The following is a 17,265-nucleotide window of genomic DNA, read 5'->3' on the forward strand; positions in this document are numbered from 1 at the left end:
AAAAGGTGACCCAAGTCAGGGGCCCACATCTTGGTAAACAGTGTGCAGGCTGGGTGTCAACTCCCAATTTCCCCCTCAGCCGTTGTGCAGTGCACATCTTTGTGCACTGTACATGGTGATCCTTTTTAGGATTAGTTCTACCATATTCCCTTCACTCTGCCCCCCAAAATCCTTGGGCTGACCTCAACTAAAGAGAATAACTGCATGAGTGAAAACTGCTGATTGAAAACCCAGCTCAGCTTGAGTCTGTGGAAAATAATTTCCCATCATCTGTACATGGGGCTGGTGCTAAGTTTTCTCAGTATGTTAATGAAGCTCATGATCAGCCAGTGCTCTCCTTAATATCAGGGGGCTCAGAATCTAAAGTTGGGTGATAATCCAAATGGGAACATGAATTTCTAATTGAAGTATAGTTTATATTCAATATTAAATTGGTTTCAGGTGTGCAGCAAAGTGATTTCACAATTACATACATTACTAAATGCTCACTATAAGCATAGTTGCTTATCATGTGTGTGACTATATGTTTTGAACCAAATATCAGAAGAACTGGGATATAGAAGGCAGACTGGGAGATACAGTTGGATGTTTAAACATTGGAATTTCCAACCTATGTTAATGGGTTTTGGCAGTGTTTTTTAGCCAAGTCACCTGAGAACCTTTTAAAAATGTACAGTTGCCTATGTGCACCCATAGAGGTTGTGATTTAGGTCAGGGCTAGTGCCAGGACTGGTGATTTTCCAGGTATTTCTGGTAAATAAACACCCCTGATTGGGGTCCTTTGAGGACAATTGGCCAGGTTATGTGAAGTTCTCAGTAAATTCAAGATGTGGTCCCCATGTGCTCTCTTCATGAACAGTTTTTCGAGTCGGGTTTGGGGTTTGGGGATAAAAAGCCTTCCTGATCAGAGGTTCCTTAGACCATGGGCCCCTGAAAGGCAAGGGCCCATAATATCCAGCTTTTAATCACCATAATCTAGCATGTTGTCTCATTCAGTGTGATGCAGTGGTTCAGAGCACGGGTTTTGAAGCTGGAGGTCCTGGACTAGAATCCTGGCTCTAACTCTATCTGTGTGCCTTGAGAGACTCTCAGACTCTCCATGTCTCAGTTTCCTCATCTGTAAGAAAAGAGATTATATCTATCTTCCAGGATCATTACAAGAATTCACGAGTTTATGAATTCATAAGTCTCTTAGCATAATTCTGGCATCTAGAAGACACAAAAATGGCTGCTATTATAAAAAGCTATGTATATAAGATTGTATAGGATTGAATGGGAACCCCCCTCCCCTCTTCCACCCCAGGATTACATTGGTGTATTTTGTGGGAACTGAAACTTGGGAGGAAAGAAAGGCATGATGTGCAACCAAAGGACCCAGCCCAGACTGAGCTGCTGCTTATCCTCTCTGCATTCCCCGCAGGGCCCAGGGAAGATCTTGTTCCAACATGAGCAGTTCCAGCATCAACGGCTCCAGACACTGAAAACAGGAAGTATGAACCCCGCCGGCGGGTTTGAGCAACAACACTGCTAACTCTCAGCCGTCACCCAGAGCCCCAGAAGGCTGCTGCTTCTTCCCTGAATTGTGTAGACTTCCCTTGGGTCACAGCCACTTCTCCAGCAGCTTCATGGCTCCAGATGCTTCCCTGTCACTCACTTTAGGGACTGCCTTCTTCTAGTGCTCACTATGTATTGGACACTGTGTTAGATTCTTCACATATTATCTGGTTAAATCCTCACAACAATCCTGTGAGGAAGGGGCTATCATTAGTCCCATTTCACAGTAGATAAAATGGAGGCACAGAGAGACTGAGTGATTTGCCTGAGGCAATGCAGCTGGTAAGTGGCTGACCCAGGGCTTGGACCCAGGAAGCTGGCTCCAGAGTGCATAGGCCCAGCACTATGACTTAAGATTTCCCAGCAGGGCCCAACCTGGGGAAAGGAGAGCAAGCCCACCTTTCAAGCTCACTGCTTCAGGGATGCCAGGTGTCAATACTAAATTGATGGCCCAAATTATAATTCTTTCCTTTTCAAAGATTCCCAGGCAAAGTTAGGGGACCACATTCAGCCAACGACTTTCAAAGTAAAACACCCTTCTCAAGCTAACCTCAGCCCCTTTCGCTGAAGCATGGTTTCATTGAAGTGGTTTCTGTTTTCCTCAGAACCTCTCCTTCTGAAATATTCTGTGGCCCATTCTATTATCAGGACTCAGCTTGATTTCCACTTACGCTAGGCCTTTCCCAAGCCAATCTCCCATAACGACCACACCCCTCCTGTGCCCCTCCACACTCACCCCCAGGGCAGCCACCTTCCTCCCAGCAGCAAACACTTGAGCCTTCCCTTTGAGTCAGGCACAGTGAGAGGAGTTGCTGAGGTGTTTTTGAAATTATAGTACTATTGAGGTTTAATTCTCAAACCGTACAGTTCGCCATTTCAAGTCTAGAACTCAGTGATCTTTAGTATATTCACAGGGCTGTACGACTCTCAACATAACTTTAGAACATTTTCACCGCCTCAGAAAAGCAGCCCAATACACGTTAGCAGTCACTCCTTCCCCTTTCCCCCAGTTCCCTCGGCCCCTAATTGGCCTTCTGTCTCTATGGGTTTGCCTATGCTAGACATTTCATATAAATAGAATCATATATGACTTTCCGTTTTTTGGGAATGACTTCTGTCACTTACGGTAATGTTTTCTAGTTTCATCCACGTTGCAGCTTGTGTCAGTACTGTTTTTGAGTCTTAAATAGCAAATTGGGAGAAAAGACAGTTTGGGCCTCTTTTTGACCTTGCAGTCCCATTGAGAGTCATTCAACAATCTTTGAAAAAAATTTTTTTAAGTACCTTGACATCAGATGCTGTTTTACATGCTGGGAATGCAAGAAAGAATCCTGGATTCATTGGGATGTAGTCCCAATCCTTAAGGAGCTCACAATTTTGCAAAGGAGATAGAAACAGGACCATAATTCAGTGTGATATATGCAATAATGAAAGTATGTGTGAAGTGCATGGAACAAATGAAGCTTTAATTCTGCCTTGGGAACTCAAGGAAGAAGTCATAGAAGAGGTAATATTTTACGTGGGCCTTTAAAGATGCAAAGAAATTTGCCAAATGAGGAGGAAATAGGCATTCTCGGCATAGGGAAGATCATAAAGGCATGAAAAGGCAAGGCACCCTCAAGAAATGTTGAATGAACTGCTGTGGTAGAAAAAAAGAGTTTGGTGGTCAGTGAGCAGGCAGAGTGCAGGCAGGAACGGAGCTGGGAGGATCCAGCTGGTAAGCACCCTCAGGCAGGGCTGATTCTCAGCAACAGCTACCAGTACTTCTCAATTGCTACATAGCTGCTGTCCCAAGGTCCCCTCCATGTGGCACCCTGCCACCCAGACTCTCTCTACTTCCTCATGATCCAGCAGCCATAGGGTTAATGCCTGGCAGAGGGACCCTAACAGCAGTCTGACACCCCTCCCTCCTTCAGCTGCCATCAAAGTGTGGGTACTCTGAAGTCCTGCTAGTTAAATATTTTGAATGTCACCTCTTGCCCTCAGGCACTGTTTTTCAAAATCTACAAAGTTAATCAAGGTCAAGCGCCCATAAACAGTCTTTTTTTCCCTTCACCAAAAATTTCCACCCCGTTGTAAAAGTAAGTATAAAATTAAAATGCTTGCACTGCGTTTCTCAGCCATTAACATCTCTGGCTTCTTGGGTCTCCTTTGCAACCTCAACCTCCTCTACTAGGTCGTGAATATTGGGTTTCCCAAGGCCTGATCCTAGACCTTCTCCTTTTCCTATCCTGAACTTTCTCCCACACAGCCTCATTCACACCCAGGCATAAATTACCCCCAATAAAATAGTTTTTATAATTTACAAGTGCATATCTTCAGCCAGACCTCTCCTCTGAGATACAGCCCCTTATTTTTCATTATCTACTTGACACCTTTTGGTTGTCACACATAGGGCACCTCAAACTCAACCTGCCCCAAACTGGCCCCATCTTCAGGCCCCAAAGTGACGGACGTCTTCCATCACTCTCTGTCTCAGATGATGGCATCACTTCCACTCACATCCCCGAACCTAGGAATCCTCCTGATGCTTCTCTCCTCTCACCCCAGGCTCCCATCTCACCCATCACAAAATCTTGGCAATTTGCCTAAAAGCTCTCGAAGTCATCCAGTTCTCTCCATTTTCACCACCACCATGAGCTGGTTCCCTCACCACCATCAGCTCTTGCCTGGAATACCAAACAGCTTCCCAACTGGCCTCCCCCATTGACTCTAGCCTCTCTCTCCACCCCCTCCCACATTCTCACCAGTCCAATCTGCTCACAAGTGAGAAGTCTTTTGAAAATGCAAATGTGTGTGATGACTTCCCTGCTCCCAGCGGGCTAGCTTGGGCACTGTCTAGCCCCTGCCTCTTCTCTAACCCCACCTGGCACCAACTTCTTCCAGTCTTGCCTACTCAGCCTTTCTCCTATTTTCCAGTCCCTCATTCTTCACAGAGCCTTCATTTGTGGTATTCTTTCTGCCTAGGTCTTTCTTCCTAACTTTTCTTTGACTACTTAAGTCCTTCCTCATGCTTCAAACATCATTTCTTCAGGGAAGTCTTTCCTGGGCTGCCTATATCTGTATAAGATCCTGCTATTTTGTCTACAGTCTCATTGCATTATGTACTACCTCTTTGACAAACTTGTCCCTGTTGCAATTTTACCTTGCTGCATCATTATTTGATTAATGTTTGCTTTTTCCCATGGAATTCTAACCTTCATGAAGGACAATGTGCTCTTGATCACTGTATCCCGAGCACCTAGCATGGTGAGTACAATATGATAGATGGTTAATAAATATTTATTAAATGAGTGAATTCTGATGTATTCCTTTCCATTTTTTTTCTCTGCTTCTTTCTTACATAGTTGATATTCACACTCTATACATGATTTTTTTATCTAGACTTTTTCCTTTGTTTTGTCATTAGCCTTGTCTTATGGTATTACAAATCTCTCCAAGCCTTATATCTGTAACATAGTTAATAATAAAACTCACCCAACCTACCTTTCTGGATTGAGGCATAATAAAGTATGTGAAAGTTCTTTGTAAACTAAATGTCCGTATGAGAGAGCATTATATGCACTTAAAAGGAAATGTGGGTGGAGTTTGTCTCTGGTGTCCTCCCACTCTTGCCTTTATATCTGTTTACCTTGAGCATATTTTTTGGTGCCCTTGTTCTCCCTGATCATCTAGTGAAGGTCTAAAATAACTCATTAACTTTAAAATGCTGCCTACCTAAGTAGGTTTGCATTTTTTAAAAGGACTTTTGAAAAAGGGCACTCGGGTCAAGGTGATAAACTTTTGGGGCTAGTTGAGGACTCAAGATGTTCATTGATTTACCCTTCACTCATCATTTAACAAATGCTTATTGACAATTGGTCATGGCCTGGCCTTGTGCTGTGTGCTGGGTGTACAGATGAAAGCCCCAGTCTCACCTTCAGTGGGCTAACGGTCAAGTGGGGGAACAGAGATGCAAATGCATAGAGTACAGTGAGAACATAGGTGTGAAGAAGACGGACAAGGAGGGCTAAGAGTGGAGTCTCGGAGGGCGAATATAGAAGGGAGAGATGACAGTCTGAGCAGAGGAAACAGCAATGTGCAAAGGTAAAGAGGAAGGAGGAAGCACGGGGCATTCAAGGAATTGCAGGTAGTTCGAAAGGATGGGGTATAGGGCCAGCTTTGGAAAGGCAACCTGGCTGGAGGGATTGGCAAGAGCTGGAAACTAAGGGCCTAGAGGGCCCTGCCTGCCACCTGAAGGACTTTGCACTTTATTGTGATGGAAAATCTAAACGTTTGGAGGATGTGATAACAGTGTGAAAAATAGATTAAAAGAAAATTCTTGGTATTAGATGAAACTATGGGCTGGGAAAACCAGTTTACAGACTACTACAATTAGCCAGGCAGTTGTTGAAGAGTGTCTGAACCCAGGCAGCGGCCATAGGGTAGGAGAGGAGGGTATAGCTATGGGAGATTTTGTGGAGATAGGATAGAATTGGCACCTGGCTGGGGGTGGCAGGAGAAGGAGGTTTTAGCCTCCTGCCTTCAGGCAGGTGAGATACTGCATAATTTTACAGGTGAGAAGCTGAGGTTCCAGCTTAAGTGATTTTCCTAAAGCCATATTTAGTAAGTAGTTGACCAAACTAGAGTTACTACTGGTGGAATTTGGGGGATCAGTATCTACAGGTCAAGCTAGACCTGCTGATGACCTCTGTGACTCTGCCCACTCAGTTGGAGAACTTCCCCATAATCACCAGGCGGTGATGTCATTCAAATCTGCAGGGGTTGGTGCTTATTTCCTAAACACCCAGGTCTTTTCAGTCCTGTGACTGTGATTCTGATTCTAGGAACTTCCAAACCTCCCAGTACTGTGATGCACTGTCAGTGAACTAGTGGATGGGTCTGTGATGTGTATAGGGGGATCTGAAGATGCTGGATCTAGCTGTCTGCCTCCTGGCTTCCTAGAACTGAGACCTAACTCTGGTGTTTGAGCAGATCAGACACGCTTAGTACATAACCACAGTCTGCATGCAGGGTGTGAAAATGAAGTGGATTTTTTGAGAACTCTGGCTGGTGGGTCGGGTTCCCAGCCTAATCCCTCCACCCCTGCTTTTTCTGTGGTCTGCCAATTGACCTTGATTTCTCACTCCCTCTTAATGTAAAGTAAAGGGAATGACTTTCCTCTCTCACCTGGCTCTTCCCATCTCCAGAGCATGTGGATAAGCTGGGGCCAATGCCTTTGCAGAGCAGGTCTTTACAGTTCCAGCTTGGCTTTCCCCCTATTAGCTTGCTGACAAGGGTCTCAACCTCAGATTTTCTCTGATTCCTCACTGCGCCTGCATACCGGCCACCGCCACAGGGTGAGGGGCTCCGTCAGGGAAATTCTAAGCTCTTGAGTCCCACTGGGGCTGGATGTATATGTGGAGTTAACACCTATTGCTCAGATCTCTTTTTCTCTCCACTGGAATTTGGGCACCATCCCTGGCCTTGGAGAGCTCTTAGAATTATGCCAGGATGGCCCAGCGATAAGCTTACCAGACACCCACGTCTAACAATTCCCTCTCACAGCTCCCTCAAGTCAGGACTCCCTTGGGCACTTACCTCAGCCCTTTCTCCTCGGCTGGACCCTTTTCAGGGCTGAAAGAATGAGGAGAAAGGATGGAGACAAAATATGGGATAAACACTCTTAGAATATCTGTCTAAAACGGTGGCTCACCGAATATGATCCTCAAATCAGCAACTTCAGCATCACCTGGCACTTGCTAAAAGTGCAAATTGTCAGACACCACTGCAGACCTGCTGAATCAGAAACTGGAGAGGTAGAGCCCAGCCATTTGTGTTTTAACAAGCCCTCCAGGTGGCTTTGTTACATACTTAACTTTGAGAACTACTGATGTAAGGCATTGCTTCCCAGACTTCAGTATGCATTTGAACCACCTGCGGAGCTTGATAACCATAACCTGGTTACATAAAACTGGATTGGTGTCTGGGTGACTGTATTTTTAGCAAGCTCCTTAGGTGATTCTGATATTCATCAAAAATTGAGACTCGTTGATCCAAAGAATTCATTCTATCAATTAGCTGAGTCTCTTGGGGAAGGAGCAGACCGAAGACTATGGAAATGTCTCTCAAAATTCCAAATGCCGCCTGCATCTGAATCTCTGGGGAGGTTGTTAGAAAAACAGGATGTGAGTATCGGATGTATTGAACTGGACTCTTTGGGCCGGAGGCTCCGGCATTTACAGTCAGAGTTCTCCAGGTGATTCTTATGCATGTGAAAATTTGATAATTAACAGGTTGGCGGGTGTTCTCAATGATAGATGCACATTAGTCACCTGGGGAGTTTTAACAGTTACCTGATACCTGAGTCCCACCTCCAGAGAACCTGATTTAATTGGTCTGGGCTGGGGCTTTAATATTTTTTGCAAGTCATCCCCCGCCCCTCACCTCCACCCAAGTGATTTTAATGTGTAGTTAGGGTTAAGAATCACCAGGTTAAAGGATGTTGCAAATGTGGGAAGGGTCAAGAAACAGCAGGAAGAGAAGGGTGCCAAGGAAACAACTGGTGGAAGCCTGTGGGGGAGTTTAGTTAGCAATGTCAAGTTCAGAGGAGATAGAAAGGTGGAAGAGGCCTCAGGTGGAAGGGAGAGTAGGTTGGCTTGAGTGGTGAGGAGCTTGGTGTGGGAAGATGTTTAGTGTATTAGTTTCCTCTTGCTACTATAACTAATTATCACAAATTTAGTGACTTAAAATAACACAAGTGTTTTATTTTACAGAACTGGAAGCAGCAGGGCTGCATTCCTCCCGGAGGATCTAGGGGAGCAGAACACATTTCCTTGTCTTCTCTGACTTCCAGAGGCTCATGACTTCATATCATGCTGACTTTTGCTAATGTCATCACATCTCGTTCTCTCCCTCTGGCCCTGCTGTTCCTTCTTATAGGCATCCCCTTATACACTGTGATTACATTGGCTCCATCCAGATGATCTAGAATAATCTCCCCATTTCAAGATCCTTAACTTAATCACATCTGCAAAGTCCCTTTGGCCATGTGAGATAACATATTCATGGAGCCCAAGGATTAGGATGTGGATATTCTCCAGGTCATTATTCAGCTTACCACAGTCTTCCCTCTGGTCCCCAAGGAGTATCATGTACAAAATAACACTCACCCCCATTCAATACTCCAAAAATCTCAACCCCTTAGAACATGAACTCAAGGTCTAAAAATCTCATCTAAATCCCATCAGCTCAAAAGCCCCAAATCTCATCATATAACTATTTCAAATAATGTATGGGTGAGGTGCTGGATACAATCTATTTTTTCTCTACCTGTGAACCTATGAAACTCAAGAAACCAGTTATCTGCTCCCAGGGTGTGGATAAAGTGAAGGTTCCTATGGCCAGGATTCTCACCTGGCCATGGTCGGCTAGCTCACTACACGCGTGTAGGCAATACATTACTATTGACTCTACATAAAGAGCTCCACCCGGCGCTCTGGGCAACACGGTGGCATGGCTGCAGGAAAGCAGAGATCAGACTGGAGTGGTGGCAGCAGACAGAGGCAGAAACTGGCTTGCTGCATGCAGACTCGCTCTGAGTGGATGGGATTCTAGTGATTGACCTGCCACCATGGGAATAAAGTTGGGTATAACCCTTTCACCCCAAGAACGTTCCACTGTCATTTATTTGGTCTCATTGAATCCATAGTGAACTTGTCTGGGGGCTGAAACCCATTGGCAAGACACAAGGACAGGCACAGGATAATAGTTATAGACATTTTCATTCAAAAAGGGAGAAAATGGAAGAAAAAAAGAAGTCACTGGTGCTAAGAAATTTCAAAATGAAGCTAGGCAAATTCCTTTAGCTTTCAAGGTCTGGGAATAATTCTTTGTGGCTCAAGGCTCTGCCCCTTCTCTTTCTGTGTCATTCTTCCTTTTTATTTAAGGGTAACTCATGTTTGCAGCTGAGTAATTTTTCATCCTGTTTCTTGCCTGTAGAATGTTGGGAGTCAGTCAGCCTTCTTTCATTTTGTTTTCTCTATACCCCTTCCAGTCCAAGCTGGCATTGTTCTTGCTAATACAGAATTCTCGAGAATCTTATAGATTTCCTATGTATGTTACAGGTATTCATTCCATTAGACAAGAGGCTCCTCCACAGATTGTTCCTGGATAATCCCATCTCTTCTGCAAGATTCTGTCAAGATGTTTGTGGAGACCCATGTGACTCATGTAATCTCCTCTAAAAGCCCTCTGTATGAATGAATACTCTGACCTTTTGATTCTTCCCAGGCATTAGCAAAAAGGTGTGCACCCACACCTTTGGCTCCAGGATATTCTTGCCTGACAGGGAATTGTCTAATTTTAGCATCTTTTCCGATCTGGATAGGCTGAGAATCTCCCAGATCACTATCCTGGTTCTTTTTTATTTACAGTTCTTCCTTCAATGTATCTCTTTCCTCTCACTTTTTACTATAAGATTTATTAATAAGTGAGGTTTTACTATAAGGTTTACTAAGAAACCAGGGTGCACCTTCAACACTCTGCTTGGAAATCTCCTAAGCTAAATATCCAAGTTCATTCCTCACGAGTTTTGCTTTCCATATACAATGGATATAATTCAGCTAAATTTTCTGTCACTATATAACAAAGACCACTCTTTCCTCCAGTTTCCAGTAAAATATTCCTCACTTCAAAGTCTACCAGCAGCACTCTTTAATGTCCATTTTCTACTGACATTCTGTTTTTGATGATTTAGATATTCTTGACGACAGTATAGTTTTCTCTGCTGCACTCCTAACTTCCTTCTCATTTCTCACCAGCAAGTTTTTAAAAACCATAGTTCTACTATCAGTCTGTTCAGGACAATATAGGCTTTTTCTATCACACTTCTTAAAATCCCTCCATCCACTGCCTACTGCCCAATTCCAAAGCAACTTGGTTTTTAAGGTATTTGTTACACCAGCACCCTATTCCTTGTACCAAAATCTGTATTAGTTTCTAAAGTCCAAAATGAGTTGGCAGAACTGGAGGCTTTAGGGAGAATCTGTTTCCTTGTCTTTTCTAGCTTCTAAAGGCCTCTCATAGTCCCTGGCTCGTGGTCCCATGTCACTCTGACTTCTGCTTCCATCATGGCATCACCTCCTCTCACTCTGGCCCCTCGGTTTCCCTCTTATAAGGACCATTGTGATTATACTAGGCCCACCTGGATAATCCAAGAAAATCTCCCCATTTCAAGATCCTTAACTTAATCATACCCGCAAAGTCTCCTTTGTCATGTGAGGTGCACGTGCATTGTGTGTCCCAGGGATGAGGACGTAGGTCCCAGGGATTAGGATGCAGACATTTTGGGGAGGCCATTATTCAGCCTACTATAGTTAGTTCAGCTTAATGGGAGTGTAATCAGTTGCTACAGGGACAGTAAAGTCAAGCATAGGTAAAGCTCCCAGTCTTAAGTCTAGCGTCTCACAAGGGTTGAGTAGGTCACCTATGGCCAGCTCTAGGAAGCACCTGGCATGGCTGAGATGTTTGGTCAACCACTGAAGCTGCCTTAGGATTAGCATGCTTATTGGTGCTTCCCAGGCCCTGGACTTTCTCCTCAACTTAGAGAGAGGAGAAGGGAATTAATATTTGTTAAAGGCCCAGCAAGTGCCTGTGTCTGTGGGGGCCTTCACCCACACCATCTCAGGAGGTCTGTGGCTTTGCCTACAGAAGGCCAGGGTAGCTGGTTCCCCTTGGGAAGAGGGGGGATGAGAGGGGAGAAAGGAAAAGGTGTTAGACCAGCAAAGGAGCTCCGGATTCTCTCTTCTCCACCCTAAGGCCTTGCTCATGGCCTGGGACTCCAAAGTCCCTCACAGAGCCACAGGGGTTCTCTGTCTCCAGGGCCATGCCTGTGGTGGCCCCTGTAGCCCCCAGCAGCCAGCCTCCTCCTTAGGTAGGCAGATGTGTCATGCTGGCAGTACCACTCCTTCCCTGGCACCTGTGCAGTGACTCAGACCCCTAGGTAAAGCCCAACCCAGTGGGAAATGACTAAGCATTGAAGTTGGCTTCCTCTTATTGGGGAGGCAGGAGGAAGCCTGAAGCTGGGCTTGGCCCTCCCCCTCCCTCAGATTTCTCAAGGTAGTGAGGGAGAGGGTGAGGCTTTGCAGGTGACAGCGCTGTGGGGGATGTCCCTCGCAGTGTCCCCACAGCTTCTGCTTTCACTCTTGTGCATGTGCGTGTGAGTGTGCGCATGCATGTCGTGTGTGTTGGGGGGGAAGTTTAGGAGATTTGGGGATGGTGGACCTGCTGGGATCTACCAGATTTTCCCCTTGCCATCACCTCTGTCCTCTGCCACCTCCTACCTTGCTGTCTTTGAGGACAGTCAAAAGTTTGTTTCCTATCCCAATTAGTCCATTTTCTTGAGTATGGAAAGTGGGATTTGGGGAGTGGGAAGGACTCTTGCAGACTACCGAGACTGGACTCCTGACAGCAGCACTTAGGAAAACCTACTACTAAATCACAAAGGCTACATTTAAAATATATAGTTGTGCCTCTCTGAAAGGTTGCATAGTACTGTAGTTGCCTCTAGGAAGATAAACTGGGTGGCCGGAGGATGGGAAAGGGAACCTCATTCCTCTCCATAAACCCTTTGAGAACTTATACATTTTGTTTGATTTGCAAGAATGGGGAGAATAATACATGGGAAGGAAGAGAAAATGAGAGGTTTTTTTTCATATTAGTGCTAAAGCAGTGACTGGACAAACATTACAGAGTCCCTGTTGGACATCAGGCACCATTCTGGGTTCTAGAGACTTGTCATAGAGCAACACAGCATCCCTCACCGTCTAGAGATCCCAGTGAGGAGAGCAATTCAGAGAGAATAGGCAATGACCACTCAGTGTCAGAAGCCTGATGATGGGGAAGTAGAGAGACCAGGAGGTTCCTCTGCCCAGACTCAGAGAGGTGAAGCCTTCCTGGACCTAGTGCTTTCCAAATGGAGACTTGAAGGGTATGTAGGAGCCATGGAGGGGAAAAGAGTTCCAGGCACAGGAAACAACAGAACATGTGCAAAGCCCACAGGCCACGAGAAACTTGGCTGCTTCCCTGGAACTGCAAGCAGTTGGTAGGTCTGGAGTATTGAGTTTAGAGGGGTTTGGGGGAAGTGATGTTGGAGAGGTAAGGTGAGATCATGAAGTGCTGTATAAGCAAGTTGAAGGTCAGTTAGTGGTCACTTTGGAGGAGCCCTGGGGACAGAGGCTAATAATAATCCACAGGCATTGGAATAGTCTTTTGTGCCAAGCACTGTAACCTTTTTACATGAGTTACCTCATTTAATCCTCCCCACAAGCCTGTGAAATATTTACTATCATATTTTGATGAAACTGAGGCTTAGAAAAGTTAAATTCAGCAGGATATATTACAGGGTCACATAAGCAAGAGTATAGATGTCTAGGCACACAGCTAGCCCAGGGCAGAGCTGGGGTCTCACCCAGGTACTCAGTCTGCCACGCTAACTCCTCATGCAGTCAGAGTAATGGTTCTCAACAGGCACTGGTGCTTTTGGCCCCTAGGAGATACTTGGCAGTGTGTAGGAGCATATATGGTTGTCACAACTTGGGGATGCTACTGGCATCTAGTGGGTAATTAACATCTTACAACACACAGGAGAGTTACCCACAGCAAAGAATAATCTGGCTCCAAATGTCAGTCATGCCGAGGTTGAAAACTCTTGAGATAGAGAAAAAGCTGTAGAGGACAGACACAGGGAGGTAGCCAGAAGTAAGTGGGAGAGTTTTGGAAGGACCATATTTAAAAAGGGCCGTGTATATACTCTAGTTACAGCAGCAAGAGACAGGGGTCAGCTACAACCGAGCCCAGATGGATCCAGCACATCTTTTTTCCAGTGCATTTCCACTGCTCCCAAGCACCAGTCCTAAGAGCTCAGAGAAAACTGTTAATGATTTATCCTAGAGTTACCCTGAGCTAACTGAAATTTCCTGCCACCTAACTGAACCAGGACTGTTAAGGGATACAAGCCACAGTGGCCACCTCCTCACAAGCATGTTCTGACAGGCCAGGATTCCCAGCTCTGGTCCTGCTGATACACAGTAACTGAGCCCAACAATTTTTTTAAATTAAAGTATCATTGATATATAATCTTATGTTGGTTTCAAATATACAACACAGTGGTTCAACAGTTACCCAAATTATTAAATCCTCACCCCCTCTAGTGCAGTTACTATCTATCAACATCGTAGGATGTTACAGAATCACTGGCTGTATTCTCCATGCTGTACTACCATCCCCATGACAAATTTATATTGTGACGGAATATTATTGTGCCCCTTTATCCCCTTCACCCTCCCCCAGCAGACCTGCCCCAACCCCTCCCCTTCGGTAACCACTAGTCACTTCTCTATGAGTCTACTGCTATTTTGTTCTTTCTGTTTTGCTTTGTTTTTATACTCCACAAATAAGTGAAATCATAATGGTGTTTATCTTTTTCCGCCTGGCTTATTTCACTGAGCATAATACCCTCTAGGTCCATTCATGTTGTTGCAAATGGCAGGATTTCTTTTCTTTTTATGAACCAAACATTTTTGGACATTATATAATTTCAGTGAATGATAACACCCAGCAGAGAGACCAGAGATACAAAAAGTGTGCTGGAAACACTATTGCCTGAATCTGCTCTTCTCACAAGTCCCTTAATATATCCCTTTGCCTGGGTCAAGAGAGGATATTAGGTGGATCAGCTGCCTGCTCACTGATTTAACACACTGCCCAGGAGCTCTCACTTATCTTTTTACTTGTAAATCCCAGAATGGGTGCAGTTCTTCAGAGGAGGCACATAAAATCTCATAAGATGAAGCAAAAATTTGCCTTGGTTTCCAGGATTTCTTGTGTTGGGAACTTAAGACTCCCAAGTGCTTTTATATTCTGTGTATCACTTGTTTTCTGACGTTTAGTTGAACTTTTAACTGTTTGCCTCCTGGTTCTTGTCTGGCTCTCTGGTTTGACTTGACATATGCATCTGTCCTAATTGGGTTTACCAGCAGCCCTGTCCCTGTGCCCAGACTGACATGAGTCATCAAAGTCTTGCCTCAGTCTTCCCTATTCTAGCTTTTCGTATCCATTCCTAGCCCTGAGTAAGGAAAAACTGTCCCTAGGGCCTAGGATCTAAGAGTTCTCAAGAAGATTCACCCTTTTCCTACATCTGAGAGTCCACTGTTAGAGAGCTTAATTCTTCTCAATATCTTGAGTTTCCCAAAGACACCACATGGAAATTCTGTAAGGTGTTAATAGGTGTTAATTAAATGGAACAAAGAGTTTTGTAGTCCAATAAATTTGGGGAATGCTCTGTAAGACTTAGTTTCCTGTCTGCAGCAGGGCTTCTCAAGGCCCTTGACATGCTACGGACAGGATAAATGTTCAGTGCAGGGATTTGTATAGTTCACCATCCAGTATCCAAAATCCCTGTAGCCAGATATATTTGGAATTCAGAATTGTCCAGATGTTAATAAGATAATGTGGTAAATGTGCTATTTATTCCACAGCATCCCCAGCAGAGTGGGACAGGCCCTGTAATCACATACTTCTGCAGCAAAACATATGGATATTCACACTAAGTAGGTTAAATAAAGAACTTGAAAAACAATGCATCAATTTAGGTCAGGTTTTGCTTCTGAGTTATGAAAAAACTTCAAGTTTTCAGGACATTTTGGACTCCAACATTGTGGATAAAAGGACCTGTATATGATGTTCCCCCAAACATATGTGACCACAGGACCCTCCTTTCCAGGAGCATCCTGCAGGATTAGCATTCCATAGGCTCCTGAGCTGTTAGTCTATAGTGCAACTGTCCCAGCAGAGGGAACACACTGCTGTCCTTCCAGTCATTCACATTAGCCTTATCTGCTGTGACAACTAGATGAGAATGCAGATTCTGACAGTTGAACAAGGAGGAAGTGGTTGAAAGCACCGGGCACTGACCAGAAACCACAGATCTGGTTGGGGAGTCACACTGCTCAGCCTTCAGGCCCCAGGTGAAGAAAAGGGGCATGGCAATATGGGTTACTGTTTTCTTCTTAGCACTCTTCCACATGTTCCAAATTTTCTTTAAAAACTTATGTTTTTTTCCCCCCTAACTGTTGTTTCTACTGTAAGAAGAAACAAGTTCTGAGTGTTGCTGAGGAGGGGAGGCAGGCCCAGGACTGATGTTCACCCAGAGCAAGTAGCTGGGTCCCCTGGAGGATGGCTTCCTGCTGTTCTGGTCTCAGTGTCCCAGCCCAGAGCTGAGGTGGGGTGGGTCGGGTGGGGTGCATGCCTAAGGCCCGTGTCTTCTGGGTAAGGAGGAGAATGCTGGATTTCTGGAGGATTTCCAGGAAGACTTCCTGCTCTGACAAAAAAAGAACACAAACACAGGAAAAGGCTCTGGGGTCAAAGGGGAGGGAATAATGGATCAGAGTGGAGACTTTGGGGATAGAAGCTTGTCAGAGGAGAACTGGGGGCAGAGAAGTCTCCCTGTTGCCATCCAGATATATTACTCAAGCCAGATGAGAGCATTTTTCCACTGAGGGTAACAGGTTGGGAGGTGCAAGAGGGGGAACAGTAATTTTTGAATCCCCCCTTCTTTTTCACTTAGCACTTGGTGTAATATTTCACTGTGGCCTGGTCCATGGAGGGTGGGGTGGAGACTGGAGCACATACAAGGAGGGCCCTCTGGCTAGGGCTTTCCATTTATGAAAGGCCTCAATAGAGACCGTAATTGTATGGGGTTATGTATTCATCACAGAACTATACTCAACCTCATTCACAGAGATGAGCAGAAGATATGCAACCCTAACTCGTTCCATTACCAGACCATGCCAACTGTAGCGTGCTGTAAATTATTATTTTCATACAGGTATGAACTGAACCATCGTGTTGCACTATATGTGTATGCGTGTGTATGTGTGTGTGTGGGCGGTGGTCACAAGGTTTAATTTGCCAAGTATAAAAATTTGAAATAGACCACAATTTTAATAACTTTTTTTGGCATTTAAAAAAATGTCAGGAGCTGTAACAATGGAAGTAGTAAACATACTTTTTAAAATTATAAAATGGCAATAGTCTGGCCCTATCTTCACCTCTGAGAAGGATAAGAGCAGCTCCAAGCAGGGGGCTCAGAGCGCCTGTTCCCGGGCTGGGGTCTGGACTCAGAGCTCCTGAAGGATGGGGTATTGCCAGCCCGTAGGCCCTATGGGAGCCCTTCCCCTGCTCCTCCCAGCTCTGGCTTCATCTGCATCGCTCTAGCGGCCTCTGCTGGACTGGGGGTGAAAGGCCAACAAGGACGGGGTGGCGCCCGGAACTCTGTCCAGGAAAGGAAACGCTGGGTGCGATGGCCTGATGGGCAGTGTGAGGACCTTGGTGTTAGAAGGGACTCAAAGAAGCTAAGCTATCTGACTACCTCCAGGTTGGTTATGTTGCTGTGGATTTAAGAAATTGTTCTGATAATGGTGCTGAAGAAGGGAGCCAAGTCCAGGTTTAAAGGGAAAGTTGGCTGAGCCCAGGGAGAGAAGTGGTCTATTGCTGGGTGGGGATTAATGACCCAATTTCTTCTCTTCTGATTCCTGCCTGCATATGGTGACCACACAGGATCTGCCCTCTCTGGAGGGCAGCCACCCGCCTGCATGCAGCTGGGTGGGTCATGAACTCTCCAATTTAGAGAGAGGAAACAGGAAGCCTTGCTGAGGCCTCCTGGCAACAGCT

The 17,265-nt window shown here is 45.2% G+C and overlaps 1 long non-coding RNA gene across 2 annotated transcripts in view; it reads right to left on the reverse strand.

Annotated features, from left to right (window-relative positions):
- Window positions 1–14,969: 14,969 nt before the first annotated feature.
- Window positions 14,970–17,265, reverse strand: part of LOC130684610 (uncharacterized) — a 92,699-nt gene continuing 90,403 nt past the window's right edge. Inside the window, exon 6 of one of the 2 annotated variants that reach the window (XR_008998947.1) lies at window positions 14,970–15,908. This is a non-coding gene — a long non-coding RNA (uncharacterized LOC130684610). The remainder of the gene's footprint in view (window positions 15,909–17,265) is intronic. The other variant, XR_008998945.1, reaches the window with a different exon arrangement.

Source organism: Manis pentadactyla, chromosome 8, assembly GCF_030020395.1.
Source record: "Manis pentadactyla isolate mManPen7 chromosome 8, mManPen7.hap1, whole genome shotgun sequence".
Taxonomy (NCBI): Eukaryota; Metazoa; Chordata; class Mammalia; order Pholidota; family Manidae; genus Manis; species Manis pentadactyla.